The sequence below is a fragment of the Falco rusticolus genome, chromosome Z (genome assembly GCF_015220075.1).
Source record: "Falco rusticolus isolate bFalRus1 chromosome Z, bFalRus1.pri, whole genome shotgun sequence".
Classification (NCBI taxonomy): Eukaryota; Metazoa; Chordata; class Aves; order Falconiformes; family Falconidae; genus Falco; species Falco rusticolus.
The window spans coordinates 16,761,743-16,770,921 of NC_051210.1; the positions used below are offsets into that span (position 1 = coordinate 16,761,743).

The 9,179-nt window shown below is 43.7% G+C and overlaps 1 long non-coding RNA gene across 1 annotated transcript; it reads right to left on the reverse strand.

Moving 5' to 3' along the window:
- Positions 1 to 5,469: 5,469 nt before the first annotated feature.
- Positions 5,470 to 8,171, reverse strand: LOC119141458. The gene is made up of 3 exons (XR_005101930.1): positions 8,067 to 8,171; positions 7,603 to 7,698; positions 5,470 to 6,817 (listed from the first exon to the last, which is right to left on the reverse strand). It is a non-coding gene; the product is annotated as an uncharacterized LOC119141458 (long non-coding RNA).
- Positions 8,172 to 9,179: the final 1,008 nt, after the last annotated feature.

Here is a 9,179-nt window from a genome sequence, read left to right on the forward strand (position 1 = left end):
CACCCTCAAGCATCATTAAATCACTACTATCATCACTAAAAACTGGCCACAGTGGCTTCCAATCAGTACGTTGCCTCGTGCCATCTCAAGAAAATGTGCGCTGCCTGTTGCCAGCTCCTGAGCGGAGATTGATGTGTTCTTGACTGTGTTAAAGAGATGTTCTCGGTTGAAGCCGTTCTGCAAAACATAGTTGATGGCTTGTACAAAGGAAAGTTTGCTTGGTGTGGAAAGGAGACAGCTAAGGGGGATCCTGGTTACAGTCTCCCACTGCCTAAGGGGCATTACAGGGAAGACAGAGCCAGACTCTTGTCAGAGGTGTCCAGTGACAGGGCAGAAGGCCCTGGAGCACAAATTACAAGAGGGGTTGGATCTGAGGAGAAAACTCTCCCATAGGAGCAGTGCAGCCCTGGGACAGGCACCAGAAAGGCGATGGGATCTCTATCCTTGAAGATACCAAGCACTCAGCTGGATGAGGGTCTGAGCTACCTGACAGCATTGTGAAGAGCCTTGCTGGGTGCACTGGGTTGGACTGGAAACTCCCAGAGGTGCCTTCTGACATAAGTCTTCATCAGATTCTTGGAACCATATCCCATCCAGTGTGACCAGCCTTGCAAGCCAGGACTGATCATCCATGTTTAATCAAATATGTAAGTTTTTTTGACAGAGGAACAGTATTGTCCATGCACAACACCAGGTCACAGACTTCCTGGGTGGTTCAGTGCCATCACTTCTCTGATTCAAACTGCACCTCTGCATTGCTGCCTGCCCTGCAGTACTGGAAAGGATTTGTGTGAGGGAGGAGCTGTACCTCGCACGCATGCTGAAAGCACCTTCAATCACTTTTCTGACTGGCGATCTCCTTCAAGGATTATCTGTAATAGCAATTCCCACAAATCTCACAGGTGTTGCCTTGTCCATGGTAAGGGTAGGAAGCCATCAGGAGTCATTCTTAGGATCCTGCATGTAGCTGCCTTCACGTGGTGCCCTCTGGGGAATACTTGAAGGTTTTAAAGAAAACAGAAGCAGACTCTTTTGTTTCTAATTACTCTTTAAACAAAAGTACCACCTACCAGCTCTACCCAAGCTCAGTGCCCCACTGAGCCAGGCACACCAGGCTCTACAGCACCAGCTCCACTGCTCTGAGGAACTGTTGCCCAGAGAGAAAAAGTGGGATAAGGCAATGACACTATGCCTGTTGTCCCACATGGGATCAGGTGGACACTGGAAAGTGGTTCACTTTACCCCTAAAGCAGTGTCCTGGTTTCAGCTGGGGTAGAGTTAATTTTCTTTTCAGTAGCTGGTGCAGTGCTGTGTTTTGGATTTGGTGTGAAAACAACGTTGATAGCACACTGATGTTTTTAGTTGTTGCTGGGAGTTTATACTAAAACAAGGACTTTTCGGTTTCTTGGGCCCTGCCAGCGAGAGGGCTGGAGGGGCACGGGAAACTGGGAGGGGACACAGCCAGGGCAGATGACCCAAACTAGCCAAAGGGATATTCCATGCCATGGGATGTCATGCTCAGTATATAAGCTGGGGGAAGAAGAAAGAAGGGGGGATGTTCAGCATTATAGTGTTTGCCTTCCCAAGCAACCCTTGCACATGATGTAGCCCTGCTTCCCTGGGGATGGCCGAACACCTGCCTGCCCAGGGGAAGCAGTGAATGGATTCCTTGCTTTGCTTTGCTTGCGTGTGCGGCTTTTGCTTTCCTGTTAAACTGTCTTTATCTCAACCTGTGAGTTTTCTCAATTTTACCCTTCCCATCCTCTTCCACACCCCTCTGCGGGGGGAGCGAGCGAGCAGCTGTGTGGTGCTTGGTTGCCCGCCGTTGTTAAACCACAAGCAAAGAAACAACCAGCTCCTGTGTTTCAACCCTTCCTAAGATATAAAGTCCATATCATCTGCAGCAGTCTCCCATAGACCCCAGTTAATGTCATGGACAGTTTAAAGATCCAGCTTGGATGAGAAGCCTGAATTTCTGCATGGCTGCGCAAGGTGAGCAAAATCATCACTCAGAGAGACACTTGTTGGAGCTAACAAAAGGGGTATGGTATACACATGAGAGCTCAGATCTGCAGCCTTGGCTGAATTCCTTCATGAGAATCCCTTCTACACTCTCAGTAATAACAATAATATTACTTTTTCTCTTTCTCTCTCCCTTCTGTCTGTAATTTGCTCTTCCTGGTGGAAGGGAAGGGAAGCGTAAATTATTGCAACACTATCAAGAGCTGAATAGCATCTTCTGTCACTAACAGCAAACCTTAGGAAGCAGAACACACCTCTGACAGAGCTTTGCGGAATCTGGAGATGCTATCCATGTGCTTGTTTACTGACTGAAAAGATAAGCATGAAAGCAATTCAAAGCATGTCGCTCTTTTATCTCACTTATTTCTCCAGTTTCTGGCACATCTCAGGTATTTACTAAGCAAACTCACAATTGTTTAGCACTGAATTCACCAAGATGGGCTAGATCTAACTACACAAGCAGGCAAACTGTAATGTACATTTGCCTTGTCTCTTTTGCAACCAAGGAACTCAAATTGCTGGCTCTTTCTATGCAGCTGGAGGGCCCAGAAGTAACAGCAACTGACCCAGCAATGTGTAGACTGCCGTCTTACAATGGTGGTCAAGTGTTATCTTGTGAAAAAATCTTACACATTGTGGCTGGAGCCAAAATGCCTCAAGCAGAAATTTGACATAGGATTTTTTATTCAGAATCAGACTCTCAGTTGGGGTCATAACATAATAACCACTAACACTTTTGTGTGTTATATTTCACAATGTGGCCCCCATATTTCTACCAGATGATGTCTCAACACTTACATGCTGCACAGCAGCTCCATAGTGAGCACTACATACACGTGCTGGATTTGCTGAGCACACACAGAGGATGATTTTACAGGTGTGCTCAGAACACCAAAGACTGGATGATCACAAGCAGGTTGACCACAGAAATCATGGAGCAAGGTTTTGAAGCTTTCAGGTTGTTTTGGATTCACTGGTTGTACACAGAAAAAATAGGTCTGTACATGTGTCATGGCTGCCATTCAGGATGCCTGGATATTGACAGTGCATTTAGAGATTTATTGCTGTGTTACACTGCACTACTCTTTGAAGAGACTACCAGACACCCACAAATACTGGAAAAACAGCCCTGATTTGGGTTTTTGGCCTGGACAAAATTTCTGCATGCGAAAAAGGGGACTTGCTCAAGAATCCTGGTTCTAGAGCCACTCCCCAGATCCTGAGGTCTTCAAGATTTAAGAAAGGCTACGCTTATTTAGCTTGTCCTGAGTAGTTCTCCTCTTCTGCTCCCCAGCTGGACTACACACTGCCAATCGATGGAGCTAGTGTATGAAAAGAGATGTGTGACAATCTACCAGGGAGCCACTTCCTATAGAAGATGATTTTAATGTAAGGATTCCAAGTGCTTTAAAGTCCTGTGAGCCAGCAGGAGGACACCCAGAGCAGGCTCTGTTTAATTAATTTATTCCTTCCTCATGGTTAAGTGTCCAGAGATTTTTACTAGAACTGTGCTCCTAATCCTTTACGTGATCTTGTACCATCTTGCTAGCAGCTGGCTTCACCAGCGGTGCTAGACACTCTCAATAGAGACCTTATTGCAGAGGTATCACTGGGGGCTTGAGGACAGTGTACCATGCGCCCATGACTTGCACGTGACTTTTGTGCTGACTGAAGGCCACATTAAATACAGAGGAGCACACCACTGTTTGCGCCGAGGAGTGCAGAGAAAGGATGCACTTTCCTTAGCTGTTTGTCTTAAAGACTTATTTTTTTAATCATTAGTAAGAAAGTCTAGGAAATATGCTTCAACAAACTAGAGCTGAAGTGGCCAAAGAGTACCAGTTTCAGTGCACAGGCATTTTGCAGTAGTGTCAGGTCAGCAGGGCCATCTCGTAACATGCACTGCTCACCCTAGCAGGCACAGCCGTGCCCGGCAGAGGCACCCTGGTGCTGCTGGAGGTCCCTTTGTAAGGATGGGACAGAGCCTTCACGGCGCAGCCATGCTGGGCGGCAGTCCTAGCATGCAGGCAAGTCCTCAGGCTTGTGACTTCAGAGTGACACAGCTGTGGTTTGGGTTAATTCAGCAGTACAGCAGCTTTCTCCTCACTTGCTGTGCCTCTCAGGGCTGCTTGCTTTCAGTTTCGGGGAGAGAGAAAGAAAAATCAGCCAGAAGCTGGCTGCTTCATTCGAAACTGCACAGTGTGACTTAGAGCGGGAGTAAATCTCATCAGCTTCAGCTTCTACGAGGCAAAATTCCCTCCTCTAGTCTCGATGCTCTTTTGTCAGCAGCATGAACGTTGCTACCATTATTTGCATCTATTGTTCTATAAACGGCAGATTCAGAGGAACAGGATTTAAAAAAAAAAAAAAAAAAAAAAGGAAACAACCCAAAGGTCTGTCCATTGTGTAAAAAGCATTCCTGCGCTGCAGGGTGGGTGGTCTGCTTGGAAGTTGTTATGGTGTCAGCACAAACTGCCACAGAAGATTAGTGAAGTGTGTGCAAATACAGCAGTCTGATCATTGCATTTGAAACCACGTTAGCAAAGTGGCTTACCTGTGTATTGAATTGTGTTTAAGACATGTATTTCACTAACTGGCAGTCAAGTAGGAATTGCATCCGCTCCCTGTTAGGAATCTAAGTGGCATTTTAAAACCAAGATGGATACACTCTCATTTTACACACAGGGAAACAGAAGCATACAACTCACCAAAAAATTATAAATTCTGGGACGTGGAAAATGAGGTGTCTTTGAACATGGAGCAGTAAGTTACTCATCCAGTTTTAGTGAATGAAGCGCTAACAAGACGGAAAACACAACCAAGTCCTTTTGCAGCATGTCGTTCAGTGCAGAAACTTGGCCACAGTATCTGTGGTACTGAACACTGAGATCCTTCTTCTTTTTGGAAAAGAGCTATTGACTTCTGTATCAAATATGAAACATTTTAACATGTACCTCGTAGGTGGGAGACTTGTAACGGAATTAAATGAAAACTCTTGCTATTCTTACAGCTGTGTTAACGCAAAAAAACACAATGCATTAAAGTGGAGCTGTGTAACTGAAGATATTGTCTGGCTTAGCGTCAAATTAGAGGAAAGCGCAACCAGGTGGGGATTAGACAACCCAGCTTTATGGCTGATTCCAAATAACTTAGCAAGATTCCACTTATTACGAATTCACTTAAGTTTTTATCGTGTTTACAATTAGTTGTCCCTGGAACTCCGAGGAACGAAGTCCAACGGCATTCATGGACCAGTAATAAGAGCACCCTCTACTGGCCATTATCACAGGCTTTAATTAAATGTTTTTAAGCAAGCCGTTAGTGTATCTGCCTTCTCATGCACAGAGAGTACCCAGAAAGTTTATTAAAATATGCATATGAACACGCTGTATGCTATTCACGCTATATCAGTCCAACAGACACAGTGCAAAGATTTACCTCGTTTATTCACCAAAAATGTTATGCATTTAATAAAAATACTTGAACACTTTTTGTAGCTTAGGGCAAAATAATTCTTATTTTTGCAGTTTTCAGAACTGTTCAGGAAACTCTCAGGAAGGATACAAAAAAATGACAGAGCAGTAAGTTTGGTCTCCATACCAGGGACCTTAGTAGAAACTACAACAGAGAATGGAATTAATGTACAGCCGCATAAAGATGATGTGTTGAGGAGAAAGCAATGTGGCTGCTGTAAAAGGCAGTCGTGATATACTGATCCTTACAGATCTGTTGCAGTTCTCTGAAGCAATCATGGAACATGTAGACTTCCCATTTAATCATAGCTTTTCAAAGATCCCTAAGTACAGAATTTACCATAAGATACTATAGAATGAGTATCTTGATAATCATTAAACTTAAAACCAGAATTAGAACATAAGTACTAGGTTGGAATGTATGAGTAACTTACAGCATCTTCGGCCAAGTTAGCTTTAGTTAGACTAAGCAGGAGTTACAGCATCAGAAACTGTCAAAGGTAAGGGACAGATGGTTTGAGTCTTTCCAGAAGCAAAAGATGAGGAAGAATAGCTCAAATGCCAAGTAGCCATCAAGCGTGCTCTGCCTGCATTTAATTTCCAAACACACCTCCTAGACATGTACCACAGCACAACAATTTGCCATATCATATTAGTATCACACTGGTCTTTATTTAATTATTCTATTGCATGATTAATTTATCAAGTAAAGTTCTTGTTATTTGCTACTATGAGAACATACTACTTACTGGGTAGGTCCTCTGGGGTTTGCCACATAAACATATGAGTCAAGAGGATTGATGTTGTGTGTGAGAAACTTTAAAAGCAGGATTCTGCCTAAGTTAAGATAATTTTGTGTTGTACAGAAGTTTACTGCAGTGTGTGATTTGGAGTGATCACTTTGGGAAAGGTAAGCAGTGGCAAGAAATCAAGTTTCACAGTATCAAGTGAATTAATGAAATGATGAAAGAAAAAATGCAAGTATTGAAATTATCATGGTATTACAGCAGAAACTGAGGCTGTGTGTCACAGCACTAAAATGTTCCAGGAGACCAATCCTATGGACAACAGGAGAGACAGACTCAGAAAATAAAGAAATTGGGATAAAGCATTCAGTGCTTTTGAATGTACCATGAGAAATTACAATGCTCAGAGAAGAAATGGAGTGGCTAGTGCACATAAACAGTCCAAGTCCATGGATGCTGGAGATGATTTGTACCGGTAGCACTTTTGGACTTTGGTAGACATCGAAGTAAAAGTTAATGAATTCATGACACGTTGCCAGGACTTCGCCAACTGGTTTTCTTGTTTTCTCAGAAAAGCTGGGGGGGGAGGGGGGAGGAAGAAGATTTGAAACTCATAAAAAACCGTTCAAATATAACCTACAAAAATGTGTATCATTCAGCACTTCCTGAAAATCTCGGGGGGGGGGGGGGGGGGGGGAACCCAAAAAACCAAAAAAACCCAGAAAAAAAAACAGAAAAAAACCCAAAACTGGGGGGGGGGGGATGAAAAAATGTGACTTGCAGAAGATCCAAAACTTGACAGGTCAAGGTCCAAGCTGGCTGAGTTTAAGCAGAGGGACAGAGCACATCCAAGCTGGTGGCAGAGCTAAGATGTCCTTCCGGCACGGGCCAGCAGCGGTGGTCCATGGGCTGCAGTGGCTGGTGGCTGCCAGATCTAGACAGGATGCTTTCCTAAACGGGTGAGGATGCTTTCCCTCAGCTATGAACCATTTAATTGCCTCCAAATTCAAAGAGGATGCTGAAAAACAGGAGCCTTTGACCTCTTTTGTAACTAAAACTGCGGCTGAGTGAAAACCAAGGAGATGCAAGTCTCCTGCTGCAGCAAAAGTGCCATGTTGCTAGATCACTAACAAGATCCCAAATCTAATCAGGAGGAGAAAAAACCTCTTTCCCCTCCCCCTCATTTTAATTTTTCCTCAGAAATTACTTCCCAAGCTTTAGGCAATAACCAGACATACCATGCACTTCAGTAAAAGGGCTCCAGCAAACAGGCAAAGCTCAGCGTACTTACACCACAAAGAAAACCAATTCTGAAAGAGCACAAACCAGTGTCAAAAACAAATGGGAGGATCTGGCTTTACCTTGCTGCTGCTGTGTGAAAGTCTGATCTGAACAGAATAACCAGGAACATTTGGATGAAGGGGAATTAACACAGGAATGTAGTGTATGTCTCAAACCTGTAAGAAAGAAGTTAGAGGCATCAGGAACTCTTTTCATTTTCCTTCACTCATTAACAGTTTCAACTAAACCAGGGGTATTAAAACCTTTGGAACCCACTTTTCCCTGTTCCAAGAGAGAAATCAATTAAATCTGCATGTTAAATCATTATGGTCACTGCTATTCTTTCAGGCCATACCAAGCCAAGTTCTCCCCTAGAGAAAACAAAACCCCAGAGACAAAAAAATGAATGAACTGAAGGAATCCAGGTAGCAAGTGAAGACCCTGATCAGAAGTTATTTGCTGATCATGTTGAGAGGATACATTCAGATTACGTTCACGATTCACATGCTGTTGACAGCATAGTCCCATAGTCCCTCAGAGGTACCTCCCACTGGTCCTGCATTCCTAGTTGGCTCCATATTTCCCTTGCAGGCTGGCTGGTGTGGACCTACAATGCATGGTCCAGTCACTAAGATCAACTCCACATCATCCTTCTGGCTGCAGTTCCTGGTGGTGTCTCTCCTGAGCAGGACAGGGGGCTGGAGGTGCAGCACTGCAAGATGGACTTCTCATCACACGATTGCAGCTAACACTAGGAAGCCAAATTCTGCAGGAGATACAATCAGACCTGTGGACAATGGCACGAAAATGTTTTGCAGAGACTGGCGAGTACCGGAACAGATACATCTTGCTTAAATCTTGGTAACTGGGACATATTTTCTTGCTACAGCAGACTTTGTCAGCTGTTTCACAGCTTTCTGTTCCAGCTACTCTGCATACAGGAAAAATTCAGGCTGACTTGGAAGCAATCATAAGAAGAATCCCTTTATAGTATGGCTTAAATAAAAAAAATAAAAAAAAAAGGTATAATACATTGAATGATACAAAGCAGAAATCTGAAGAATTTCTTTTTAAATACTTACATTCCCCAGCTCCTTAAACACTTCAGGAAGACCAGAATTTTACACTTTTCTCCAGAACACTCAACCTTTCACCATCAATACGGCTACATCTCATGTCTCGGAGATTAGTATAACAGATGATGTACTGGTTTTCTGTCTCAGAAATGCCTGAGATCCTTTTAATAGAAAGAAAAAATGACTAAAAAATTAGACAAAGTTTCTTAATGCTTCTAAGTTGCTACAGGAAAGATTCTCACATGGATTAAATAACCGGTCAGTCAGGAATACTGAGAAGGGGGGAAAAATCTGCCAACACACACATCCCTCTTACGTGGTATGTGAATAATCCACACGACAAGCCTCACGTGTTTGGGAAAAAAGCCCCGAGACCCCAAAAGTTGAACTTCCTGACACCTGAGACAGGTCTTCAGACCCATTTCCACACCATCTCCTCCACCAGCCATTAGTGGGGCAAGAAAAACCTCCCAGTACCTTAGCTTCAGGAAAAAATGCATACTTTCCTACAATGTTTTTATTCTTTGTACTGAAGATATCGAATTGCCAAAGGCTGCTAGGCCGCAGTTACAGAACATGCT